This window comes from Oreochromis aureus, linkage group 19 (assembly GCF_013358895.1).
Source record: "Oreochromis aureus strain Israel breed Guangdong linkage group 19, ZZ_aureus, whole genome shotgun sequence".
NCBI lineage: Eukaryota > Metazoa > Chordata > Actinopteri > Cichliformes > Cichlidae > Oreochromis > Oreochromis aureus.
Genome location: NC_052960.1, coordinates 21070800 through 21079897, shown reverse-complemented (window position 1 = coordinate 21079897; position 9098 = coordinate 21070800). Strand labels below are relative to the sequence as shown.

The following is a 9098-nucleotide window of genomic DNA, read 5'->3' as shown; positions in this document are numbered from 1 at the left end:
AAATAAAAGTAACGTAATCTCTGGTGTAACCTTTAATTTGATGATACACAAGATCGTAATATGCTGACTTTCTATAAGAAATCAAGGAATGTGCCCAAGTCTAGTCAATTCTATAGTGATCAATAATCAGTCATTTAAAATAATTATCATACATGATTAGATGTAAAGGCTATTTGTGTGCCTTGAAACTTCTTTGTGCACTTGTCATTCTGTCATGGCCGTGTGGCCCAGTTTTGACAAAAACAAGTAAAGTAAGCACAGCATAGGCTATTTTCATGGTGCAACAATCCTTCTTCTGTGCTGTATAATTATAATAAAATACAATGATTACAGATGGTCCACTTTGGGTACAGCACAGTGCAGCGGTCCCTGTTCTGCAGGTCTAAACACATGTTTGTTGGGATTTGGTGATTCTAAATTCGCTGCAGGTGTGAATATAAGTGTGAAGGATGGTTTCCCTCTTTATGTTAGTTATGGACTGGAAATCTGTAAAGAGTGTACATTTTTTTATTAATAGTCTGTCCTTTTTTTGTCTTTGCCATGACTTCAGAGTAACTGGAGAAGTTTCTTAGCAAAATCAAATTCACTTCCAGGGAGCAGATCTAGAGAAATGTTCTCAGGGTGGCATGAGGGTGGCAAAGAAATCAAATGGGGTGGCAAAATCAAAGCCTTTTTCCCCAAACACATATGCATGTTTTTCATATAAATATCGTCTGTAACTTCATTATTTTCTGTAGCCCACATAATTAAACACTTCAGTGACATAAAACAATGTGAATTTTGATTTCATGTACTGTATAGCCTGCATAATATATAAATATGTAGCCCAATAAGTATACAATCCAGAAAGCTACACAACATGGGACGGTTCATTTACAAACACAGGTCTAACTTAAGTTTCACTGTTTTTTGTTAGAAAAAAAATCAAATTCTTCATATGTTGAGTAAATTATTTTTATAACTTGAAATGCAAATATAAATTGTACATTTTGAAAACTTATGCACACATTTTGTAAACATACAACTATTTATCTAAAAATGCTGCCAATAGACCTGGTGTCCTTTTATTTTATACAACCATTTAAAAATATTATTATAACTAAAATGAGAGAACAAACAAATGATGTGTGCCAGTAAAAAACTGTTTTTCCACCACATGACAGAGGAGAACACCACAGGGATAAACCTGCAGGCCTGACAGCAGGAGATGTATCACTCTGCTGGTTTTCTACTTGCTGAGAGTGTTTACATTGCAATGTGCTTTTGTGACATTCATTAGTGCCCTCGCTGACACACAAAACAAAACAATGACTACACAACAGACTAACTACACACTCCACACTAAATGTCACAAATCTCCCACATCTAAAAACTCACTCACTCTCACTCGCTCGCTCTTTCTCGCTGCCGTTACCGTCATTCCCAAAACTTTACCCTCTTCCTAAACATCCAAATCTCACTTTTCACTTTCTCGCTTTTTTTTTCTTTACTGTTTTCGCGCTGTCCTTAGAAAACGTTTAAAAACCAACAACAACAACAACAAAACCTGACGACAGTATTTAGAAAAAAGCATAGCTTATATATATATATTTTTTAATCATAACTCTGGATTTACTGACCTGTAGTTAAAATTTAAAAACCGGTGTATACTTTGAAGTCTGGACTTTCAACACAGGCTGAAAGACTCAGCGTGGCTGCAGCTTGTTGCTATGTCAGCTTAAACCAGTCATGTGATTTGGAGGTGCAGCGTTTGGACCCCAGAGGGTTATTAACACTCACCTTCATTTCATTTCCAGAGTGAAACAACCAACCACCTGTGTGAAATCTGAGATTCCCATGTGTTTTGTTTGTTTGTTTTTTGCTTGTTTTTGCAGATTGCTTCCAGATTTCTGGAATTTTAATTGTTTAGCTGATATATCTGATTACTGTTGCAAAAATAGCGCATGTGCTGATGTTTTATTCTATTGTGTCTGTAATACTAGAATCACCATTGGCTGATTTTAATCCCATTAAACTTCCTTTTAATTCATGACAGGAATCTAATAAACACTAGAGGAAACAAAATATCAGCATAAACAGTTCCATCAATAGTCGATACAAATCACTGTCTTTGCTTTAAAAACTTTATTTAGGGATTATTTAATCCCTGCTCAATTTGTAAGTTTGCTCACAGAGAGAATATCAGACCAATAAATAACCGTACTTGGTGGAGAAACCCTTGTTGGCAGGTACAGGGGTAAGAGTTGCTTGTAGTTGGCACCATGTTTGCACACATCTCAGGAGGGACTTTGGCCCACTCATCTTTACAGAAATTCTAAATCCTTCACCTTTATTGGCTGCTGCTTGGCAACTCAATGCTTCAGCTCCCTCTATGGATTTTCTATAAGACTGAAGTTTACAGACCAGCTAAGCCACTCCATGACCCTAATGTGCTTCTTCTTTAGCTGCTCTTTTGCCGCCTTGATGGTATGTCTTGGGTCACTGTGTTGCTAGAAGATGACGACGACCCATCTTCAGTGTTCAGGTTTATGGGAAGCAGGTTCTTGTCCAAGCATGGCCACGTTCTTTGGACTCTCAGTGTGGTGAAGACATCCTGTACCTTTAGCAGGAAAACAGCCCCAAAGTATAATGTTTACACTCCATGCTTGACTGTGGGGAATATGGTGGAGGCTTTAGGTCATACTCAGCATTTCTCTTCCCCCAAACACAGCAGTTTAAGTTGATGCCAAAGAGCTTGATTTTGGTTTCATCTTCCAACAGCACTTTCTCCCAATACTCTTCTGAATCATTTTAATGTTCACTGGAAACTTAAGACAGGCTTGTAACTTCTTGAGTAGGGGGACCTTGCAAGAACTACAAGATTTCAATCCATTACGGCGTAGTGTGTTACCGATGTTGTTTTTGTTGACTCTGGTCCCTACTGCCTTCAGATCATTAACAAGCTCCTCCATGTAGGTTGGGACTGATCTAAAACCACTCTCATGATCATCCTCACATCATGAGGCAAGATCTTTCATGGAGCTCCAGACCGAGGGTGATTGATGGTCTTTTTATTTTTATTCTGAACAATCGCACCGGCAGTTGTCACTTCCTTCCACCAAGCTTCCTGCTGATGGTCTTGTAGCTCATTTCAGCCTTAAGCAGGTTGACAATCTTGTCCTTGACATCCTTTGACAGCCTTTTTTTGGTCTTGCCCATTGTGATAGAAATCCATTTGGTTGACATTTGTGCTTTATATACATAAGTTGAGATCAGAAGTCTCGACAATTGATTTTCACTGAAGTCACACTGGGTTAAATAGTCACACTTGGGTCTAAGGGGAATTTAGTACTTATTATTTGTTGTAGAAGCTCCAAACACAATTTCATTGTTCTTGACAATGACAATAAATACTTGAATTGAATTGAATTGAATATAATCTGTGTGCCACAAGAGCAGGCAGCCAATCTCTGGGAGGCAAAATTCTGTTTAGGTTGTAGGGGATCAAATACTTTCTCCACTCAACGACATGCAAATCCGTTCATAACTGTTATGCAATATGTTTTTTCTGGATTTTTGATCAATTTTCTGTCTCTCTCCATTAAAAAAAAATTACCATAATAATTAGAGACTGATTTGTTTCTTTGTAAGTGGGCAAACTCACCAATTCAGCAGAGGCTCTAATAATCTAATTATTTCCCCACTGTATATCTGTAAAGCTCAGCTGGCTTGTGGACTTTTGACCAGACAGTTGTAACAGGAACAATTAATTGCAACTGAGCTTTAGGGAGGACTCTACCAGTCCTCAGGATTCTCCTCAGGCTACTCTTTTAAACAATGCAGACACTCAAAAAGCTATAAAGCCTCACTTGCCAACCTTTTTGTCATTCTCTGAGGTGGGACTCAGGATAGTGAGCTCAGGTCGGCTGGGTTTGGGTTTGGGAGATTCACAGGAATTGAGGTCAGCCTGATCAAACATTTCCACAGGCTGGTTGAAACTCTTGCTGTTTAAACATCATCTATTTTGCACATTGGTTTAAACAAAGTGTCTGTCACATTCTCTGCAGCGAGGTCAGAGAGAATGTGCCTCATACTGTACCGAGGTTCACGTCAGGTAACATCTTGTCCAGGAACTGAGACTCCATGCTATGAGGAGACAGGAACTCGGCCAGTAGCTGGCTGTTGCTCAGCTCTGGGTGCTGCAGGAGTTTCTGCAAATTTAACAGATCATGAAAACACACATTTGTTCTGTAGCTGAAAATCAATCACAGGACTGCAGATTTATTGTGTATGATCAAATGTATGCAGATGCAAGTGCTTTACTCGTTTTTAGAACAAAGCAGACTGTGGATTTTCAAGGGCTTTATGTGGGTTTTTCTGCTTATAAAGCCTCCCAACCAAGTTTGGATTAGTGCTTACTACTTTCCACAGAACATTGCAACTTTTTAAATTAATTCCCAAGCTTTCAAAGCAGCCTCTTGGTGTGGCTTGAAAAAACTTGCAGACTTATTTCAAGGTAAGTAATCCATCACAGTGAAAACTTTTACTGCTTTTTGTGTTGTCTTTTGTGATTCTGTACTGATGGTCCTCCAGGTGGGGACCATTTAAAAATCTTTCCTTGCCGTTCCATCCTCTCCAGGACTTTTGTCATTTTTCTCTATAAATGTTCAACAGTTAAGACTCAAATTTTATTCCTTGAAGTGTTTAAGGACCTTGGCAGCAACTGCAGAGACTGAATTGTGTTTTATTCAGTTTTTTCCTCTGTGTATTGAAAAGCTGCTCTTAGAATCACCAAATGAAGCAAAGATAAAGATATTTTTCTCTCTTTACAAGAAGTGACTCAACCACTGACTAAGACTGATTAAGACGACTTTAAATGTTTTTTTTCTGAAACCTAATTTGAAGTATTCTTGATGAACGCATACGCACAGAAAACTACACCCAAAAACTTTTCAACAACGTGTGTGTGCGTACGTATTTCAAGCTAATTTGTTGGTAACCTTCTCACCAACCGCCTCCACTCAAAGTCATTTTCGTAAGACTACTTGTCTTAGAGTTTTTTATTATTTAGTTATTTGAAGAAGTTTTCACAGTACAAACCATGATTCAGCAACTTTTAGAATCACCTCTAGCAGCAATAAGTTGAAGTAAACATTTTCTGTATTTTTTTATTTATTTATTTGAGGTTCATTTTAAAATTACACTTGATGCCCCCAGGTTCTATTCATCAATTGTACTATAATATATTTACTCCAAACATCTTATATTAGGAGCATATTGTTTTAATTAATACTAGAAAGTCATCAGGTTCCAATATATATTTTGCAGAAAATGCATAAACTAAATGCACAGTGCTAAATGTCAGGTTTTGCTATTAAAACTAACAATAGGATGCACATTTTTGTATATTATGTTTATGATTATTAGGGTTGGGTACATGTAGACATAAATATATACATACACTACAATCATCATAGTATGATTATATAAAGAAATTATATAGCAAAATGTTAAAAGTGTAGCTACACAGTAATTACATAAAGCATGATACTTTTAAAAGTGATTATTGTAGCTGATCAAAACCTGTTATATTGCCTAGGTACAGTATATATTACACCTATCTAAATGCTACCTCATTAAAAAAGCATTCGCATTTCAACATCAGAGATGGTCACACTTGCATGATCCTTTAATCAAGTGCATTTGATTGGACTGCTATTAACATCATCATTTCTATGGAAGCGGTAAGGCTGCACTCAGTGTTTCACAGCACTTCATGGAGTCCTTTGAAAACTTTCTTTTTCACATGACTGAGTATCCTGCCTAGTGCAATTCAGAAGAAAAGGCCAAGAGAAGCTCAGATATCTAACTGAAGATATTCCTGAAATTCCTCCCTCTTCGATGTCAGAAATTCGTAATTCTTGGGACCAATTATTCTCTTTGAGGGCAGCTGCGATCTGGAAATGAGCCTGCAGGTGGTGTAAGATTTCACAAAGACGAGTGTTAAAAATATGTATCTCTCTTTAACTGGAACATAACAGCCGTGCAGTTTCCAAGTCCCCAAATAATGCAACAGGGCCATTAAATGTTCTTTGCTTCTAAAATATAAGTTTACTTGGAAGTAATAATCTGGGATTCTTCTGTGGAGTCGACGATGTCATTTTCATGGGAAAATTCCTTCCTGATGGCCTTGAATGAAAAACAGAGCAGTGCACAGGTGCTCTAAATTAGCATTATGAAGAAAACCTACCATGAAACTCGGTGAGCTTTGACTCGAGGACATAGAACTCCAGATATGTCCTGTACACAGACCAGTGCTCAGTCTCATGTCCGACTGCAGAGAGTAAAACAACAAGGTTTAATTAATGACCCCAAACCAAAACAGCTAGTCACACTAGTTACTGGTTACCTAATAGTATTACAGATTATTTACAAGTATGTTTTAATGAGATATGTTGGTTGAGATTGTGTGCTTTTATGGGGGTTTCTGATAAGAAAATTATCCTTAGATCCTTTTTTCAATCAGAGTTCAATTCTATTAAAAGACACGGATGACTCTAAAAACGTCCCAGCTGAAATGGTGAGTGACTTCACTCAGATGACACTAAGTGACACTGAAGGAAAAGGTCCGCACAGCCTCACCTGCCTTCCGGTCATTGCGCTCTACATCAATACAAAACACTGGAATGCGCTCCCTCTTTTACGTCGTCATCGAGAAATCAATGTACGGGATTGTGATGTTCCAGGCTGAGAGGTTTCGCGGGGTGCTCGGGGTGGAGGCCGCCTCCATAGGGGGGTCATCTTCCAGCACCATCATGGCTTCCTCCACCTTGAATAGAAGGAAGTGAGAATGGTTGAGGTCAAGGCTTTGCGGAGTACACAATAGATGAACAACACGACCACTTTTATGCTGCAAAACACACAAAGGTAGAGGCCTGACTTTAATTTCTTGGACTTCTTTTGTTCTTTGTGTATGGGTTCTTTTTACCTTAATCATATAATCTAATAATAATATAATCCTATCAAAATTACTATTAAATTGAACAGCAAATGTGAAGATCAGGGACAACTAAACAAAAAAAAGGTGACTGAGACCTGACCACAAGTAAGGGAAGTGTAACGTATACACAGGATATCCCCTTACAATAAATGCCGAACAAGGAATTAACAGAGTAAAGACAGTAAAGTGCTGTAACAGACTGTGTTTGAAGTCACAGCAATATAAATTTACAAAAGGATTTTCATTCATCTGACACTTTAAAAAAAAATTTCTTTCATTTAAGGTGGATATTTAGTCATTTTCGCAGGTCGTCTTTGTGGTTTCACAGGGAAACTCTTGCTCCTTAAAATCAACACTATCTACTGTAAAACAGGCAAATTCATGGACTCCACCTCAGAAAACGCCAGAACCCAAACGTTGGATTTAAATATTGGAAAAATAGACACATTTTATTATGCCTGAAGAAATCGGCAAAAACAAGCTTTGTCAAACTCGGCAGAGTCGGCAAATTGCACTGAAAACCTTGAAGATTTGCCCATAAGGTAGAATTAATAGACTATGTGGCTTTGTTTTCGTTACTCACCAACGCCACCATGATCTTTGATCTTACTGCCGATGCGGCTAATCCCAAAGGACTCGCCCCTCTTAGACATACTCCTGCAGTTCAAACAAGGAGGCTATTAAACAAGGAGCAAAGGAGGAGATGCGCTTGGCTTCAGCAAAGCGCATGCAGCTTCAGAGAGGTGACAGAGCAGGGACTATAGGGAAGAAGAAGCAGCTTACTGCAGGGGTGTCCAAACTTTTTTCGCTGAGGGCCACATACATAAAAATATAGGAGGGGCTGGGCCACTTACTAGAAATTAGGTATATAACCTTAACTTTACTGTATTAAAAATCACTTAAAAGTGGTCAAATGTGTTATATTGTTGAATATAATTAAAGACAAAACTGCCTTCATCACAGCTTTCCATAAATGGATCTTTATTGATTTATTCAGAAAAAGCTTTGGTAGCTCATTCTCAGACCAGCAGCCTCAGATTTCTTCTTAGACAGAAGATTTACAGCACAGAGAAAAAACAACAAAGGGGAAAATGGGACGGGTACATTTCAAGTTTGTTATTTACGTTATTAGGCTTAGCAAAACATCTATTAACGTTCGTTTGAAACGATTATCAACATTAACAGACTGAACTGGACTTAATAACAGGAGTCCATATAATTTTAGTGAATTATTCTGGTGAGTATCAGCTGCGCTGGGTATGTAAATCGGGCCATCCAGCCGCGGTGCTGATCGTACGCCACTCGTGCCAAAAATCCGGACAAATGTCACTTGATCAAGGAGCAGATCTGCATCAGAGGAGATCAGCTGACTTTGCGTGTGCGTGTGCTGTGCACAGCGGTGTGTACTCTGTGTGTTAACAAGAAAAACGCATATAAGAAAGTGGTGCGCAAAAGCAGGGTAGTGACAGAATTGATGCGCATTATTGATATTTGAAGCATGTGTACCTGCATATTAACACACGGGTGTGGAATATATTTTTTACTCACCTAAAGCGCTCGTGCTCTCATCCACTCCCCGCAAAGAAATTAGCAGCTGTGCGGTGTCTGTGGCATCGGTGCTCGGATCGCATGCGATGGAGTAAAAATCAAAAGCACAGCTTTATCAGACAGTTGCAGTTTAATGTTGGCTGACGAGTCTTCAGTGCGTGGCACAACTGGATTTCTGGACATGCTGACGTTGTTGAAGTCCTGCACTTTTTTCGGGCACATTATTTCGGTGACTTTAACGAGGCCGTGTTTTATGAGGTCTCCATCTGAAAAAGGCTTGCCATGTCCTGCGATGAGTTAGGCGACCTCATAGCTCCTATTGGAGCCTTTTCCTGGACAATTTGAGCACGAAAAAAATACTGTTGCTGACCCCGCAGGATAGCTACCCTTTGCTTTAATTTCTGCTCTCGCTCAGCACCAGTGTAGGATGCATAACTGCCACAGTTTCAGTGCAGATCAAACAGACACACTTCCCCTTGAATTCTTTGAAGAAATATTCACTCTCCCACCGTGTCTGAAATTTTCTGCACTCACTTTCGACCACTCGCTTCTTTGGTTCTGCCATGTTTGG

General features: G+C 38.8%; 1 long non-coding RNA gene across 1 annotated transcript; it reads right to left on the bottom strand.

Annotated features, from left to right (window-relative positions):
- Positions 1-6678: 6678 nt before the first annotated feature.
- Positions 6679-8690, bottom strand: LOC120434803. Its single transcript, XR_005609365.1, has 3 exons — positions 8528-8690; positions 7563-7636; positions 6679-6808 (listed from the first exon to the last, which is right to left on the bottom strand). It is a non-coding gene; the product is annotated as an uncharacterized LOC120434803 (long non-coding RNA).
- Between the last annotated feature and the right edge of the window lie 408 nt (positions 8691-9098).